Below are 4,744 nucleotides of genomic sequence, written 5' to 3' on the forward strand. Positions count from 1 at the left end.
TGACATTAAGTACTATTGTTGAATATATACGGGAGCTTACCGTGTGTGGAGTACGGTACCATCAAATTCAAAATCAAGTCAAAGACCAGAGCATTAGGCAGAAGAAACAAGGTTTAGCTCACATGGCAAGGGATAGAATCCCTAAAAATATGAAGTCAAAATTGTGATACAGGTGAAGGGTTTTTTTGACACTTTCACATCTCACAAGTTCTTTTCTGAAGCCATGCTCATGTCAGGAATTTGGTAACCTCACGGCCCACTCCCTGCTGATCTCAGAACTCCCTTGACCAGCATGCGGTCCCTAAGCCTGCCCCATGTGGTGTGTGTGTGCAGGGTCCTCAGATCCAGGTGGGGGCTGAAAGAGTCAGACATTTTCTCCAAAGGAATTACATGCACCTCCAGGGATGCACAGGACCATCCACTGGGTGCAGGACGAAAACGTTGAACAAGAAAAACGTGTTAATACATGATTGTCTCTGGATCTCGCTCTCAGATATTTTATCAGATGAACACATGTCCCATGTGATCCATGAGGTCCCTTGTGAGAGGGAGGAGTTTCACAGATCAGAAGAAAGTAGATTTTTGCAGGTTACTTGGCTTGGTTAGTGGACTTATGGATGGTGACATCTTGTTTTAACCAAACCAATATTCACCAATGGAGAGGAAGTTTATGAAGATTCCTACAGAGAAACTGCAGAGGGGAGATAATATTGTTTCTGAGCTGAACCGAGGTTTGCGCAGTAAAGCCAAATATCCACACTGAGGCTTTGCAGCAGGAGAAAGGAGGTCATTTATTTGCAGGGCACCAAACAAAAAAAAAAATCAGGCAGCTCACACTTAACAACTGGCCTCCCCAGTGACTCACAAGCATGGGGTTTTAAAGGCATGAGCTGAGTGGAACTTGAAATGACTTCTCAGAAATAGAGCTTTAAATGGGTTTTTAAATTTCAGGAAAGCAGAAGTTATAGTCAAAAATTATAAATAAATACTGGAGGTAATACATTTATTTGGACTGAAAGATATCTTGAAGTGAGAGTTTACAGGTCTTAGGTAGATTCAAGGATTTTCTTATCTGCAATTGGTTAAGGAAGAGAAGCTTTGTTTAAAATGTTGAGGCCAGGGAAAAAAATGTTAACTCTGGCCCACAGCCATGACTTACTCTGGGAAGAAATTTAGAAGAAAGAAGGGTGGTCAGAGCTTAGTTCTCAGTTTTCCTCTCTCCAAGGTCTAATGCTCGTGGATCTATTTGGTGGGGGTCCTCAGTGGGGAGCAGAGATTTTGAAATACAACTCAGGATCATATAAGACATTATCTTTAGTTTCTATAGAAATCAAACATCTCCTGACTCTAACTTTCTTGGCTATTGTTTTAAGCTCCTATTTATTACCTTCTTGCTTATCAGGTTGTTTATTTACTTCTCATGGATCACTGGGCACCTTGAATTTTCCTTGAAGGAACACAGGATTTTTATTTATTCCCATGCTTGGGGTGGTGGGGCTGGCAGTCTCCTCAGAAGGGGTTCCTGTTTCATCCCTTTGCTGAAGATATGAGCACAATGGAACGACAGCAAAACGAGGTAACAGAACTCCATCTCCCAGTTTGAGATCCATTTTAGCCACATTATGAGGTTAAAAACCGTGACTATCTTATTAGATAACTGGTCCAAAAAGGTCAGCAAAATGAACAAAACACTCAAGAGATTTTATATCTGTTGTCATTAATAATGACAGGCCCTAAGTGCCAATTGTGCCTTTAGTAATTAAAGATAGTAGTAGTACATATATAAAATTTACAGATAAATAAATATTGGTCTACTGGGAGGACAGGCTGAAAAGTCTTTATTAATGGAGTGCATGAAGAAAACTGAACTAGATAAGTAAGTTAGTTAGAACAAATAAATGAGGAAGGAAAATAAAGTACTATAAAAGAAAAAACTTCTATATCAAGGTTATTTCATCATGAGATTCAAACAACAGAATTAATTACACAAATTTAACACATCATCCAAAATAGGAAACAAAGGAAAACTTGGACTTGAAATTACTGCTCCTACCCTTATCAGCAGGAAATAAACAAACAAATAAAACTAGAATCGTATCTGAGCTTTGACACCAGTCTGTGGAAGGTATCATAAAGAAATCGCCATTCTCAGTTCCTGAGCCTCGTCCTGACCGAGGCAGATTAGAGAGTTGGTGCAAAAACAGAGAAACCATCCAATGAGGCACTCATTTTCCACAGTGTTTTCCCCAAGTCAGTCACTGACTTTTCAAAACACCAATTCAAGGCAAAGAGGCACTTTTGCAGCAGAACTGGGTCACGCTGCACTGAAATTCTTTGCACCAGGCTCTGACTGCCTCTCTTGTCCTGCTGATTGGCTTTTTAATAAGCTCTGTGAGGCTGGTTAACTTTTCAGTTTGAGTGATGCACACAAGTTCATCTGAGTGTTGACAGCGCATTCCTATTCCTGGCTTCACAGCAGCTCGGAGCTGCAATGTAGAGCGTTCTCCACTGAGCTGAGTGGAGCTTGAAATGACTTCTCAGAAACAGGACTTCGGGTTTCTTCAACCTATTTGCTACTCTTTCTCAGCTTAACTAACAAATGTCTTCCCGTTCCTCTACATGTGAACGTTTTTGTTGTTGTTGTTGAAATGTATCCAGTAAATCAGAAAAGGCCAAAATAATCTTCAAGAAAAATTATCTTATTTCAGAAAATTGCAACTATCATAAGTGTGTATGTGTGTGCATGAAAATCTCCATCTCCTCATTCTCAAACAAAAAAGTTAAGGTCAATTATATGTCAATAAAGCATTTTTTAAAAATTTCATGACTTCCTAAGAGCACAGTTTCAAACAGGACATTTTTCCCAGAGTGACCCAAAAGTGAACAGAGGAGGAGCCAGCTCAGCTGACCTGACCAGGTCCCATTGGTCTCCTCTCCCATCTTTCAATGGGTCCACTTCACCAGTACCCACTGAGAGGATGCCCTGAGGGCTAGAGGCTCACCAAGGCTTGTGCTATCATTGTGATTCTCCAGTTCTCTAAAAGCCTGTTTTCAGGAACGTCTAGGTGTTTGACACAGTTAAGTGTTTGCTGAAATGCAGTCGTTTCGGATCATCTGAATAGAAATTAGCAGGTAGTGATCACATTTTATAATATAATTTTTTAAGAAGTATAACCATTTGCTTTCTTCTATTTAGTTTTTTTAAAAATCAACTTCCTTATGAGAAGCAGGTTTCAAAAGATATTCCACACTACAGTTATTCATTTCTCTGGGATGCCTCCCTCTTCCTGCCAGCTTTGAGCTTCTCAGTGCTGTGATTGTGTCCTGCTCCTCTTTGTACCCATCTTCCCTGGTGAGTAACAGTTGCCTGAGAAGTGTGCAGTGACTGAAGAAGAAGTAAGTGGGTGGGTGGCTGATTTCCATTTTAACCTATCTCATTGAAAGCTGCGTAGTGGGAGAGAGAACAAAGCCTTTGAAGTCAGTCTGAACCTGGGCTCTGATGCTCACTAACTGAGTAACCTCTGGCTGATAACCTTGAGCCCTACCTCATAGTGCTGTTGTGAGGAGTAAAGCATGCTTGTAATAGCTTTCCCTGAATCTGCTCAGCTCCCTGGCCACCTCCTGGCCTGCCATGTGAACCCACTGTTTATGGAGGCGACTGCAGGTCTGATCGCCTAAACTAATGAAAGGGGCTATGGGGCAGATCCTAGGGAGCCACCACAGGGCAGAGAGGTGTCTGAAGAGAAGACAGTAATGCTCCTCTCTGCTTACCTTTTTTTGAGTTTCTGTCAAATGGGCCTGTTTGCAGGTGGACATAATACCTGCCCAAGCCCCTGCCCAGTCCTGTGCTAGGCACTGGGTGCACAGTGCAGTCCCACCCATGGGTAGCTCATGTTTCAGCCAGCACAGCAAGCCACCGTCTGGCAGTGAACACACCGGTCATGTCCCCTTGCTGGGACTAATCACGGCAGCCACAGAGACACAAAGCCTGGCTCGTTGAACTGAGAGGAGAAGAGTAGCTCCCTCTCACACATCATGTGCTTTGATGAGAAGACAGGAATGCCTGTCACCTGCCCCACCCAGCTTCAGGGGCCCAGCTGTGCTGTGCAAAGGAAGGCTTTAGAGGAGGCTGACGAGTTGGCTTCAGAGGGAGGCCCCTGGGCCTCAAGCAGCCCTACCTCTGATCTTGAATTTGACCAACTGTGAACCAAAATGGAGAAAGGGGGGTGTTCACCAATTAGCTGAAAGTAAAACTCAACTCAACTTCAGGAGCCCAAAGTGGCACTACCTTGAGCAATCCCCTGGCATTCTTCCCATGGGTATGAACAGTGCTGTGAGAGTGGGCAACCACTCTTGAGGGGCTCTGACTGCCCTGGAAGAAAAGAAGAAAGAAATTTGAGAGCTGTGAGTGCAGTCAGAAACTCCAGTGAGCCTCAAAAACACAGGAAGTTGAGATTCAATGTAAAACAGAAGAGGACAAAGAACATCTGAATCTTTCACTCCGCTGTATCAGTAAGTCCACATTTAGATCACGCTTCCTGGGAGGAAGGCTATGCCTTATATATCTTTTCTTATTTCCCCATCTAATAATTCCCAGGGTCTGGCTGGTAGTGACTGCAGTGACAGTAACAGCCATTGCTTACAGCTGTGTGTGAGTGCTTTCTGGATATCATCTCATTCAATCTTCTCTGTAATCTAGAAGTAGGTACTATTTTATCCCTACTCTGTAGATGCAGAAAGGCAA

This window comes from Mandrillus leucophaeus, unplaced genomic scaffold (genome assembly GCF_000951045.1).
Source record: "Mandrillus leucophaeus isolate KB7577 unplaced genomic scaffold, Mleu.le_1.0 Scaffold1161, whole genome shotgun sequence".
Lineage (NCBI taxonomy): Eukaryota > Metazoa > Chordata > Mammalia > Primates > Cercopithecidae > Mandrillus > Mandrillus leucophaeus.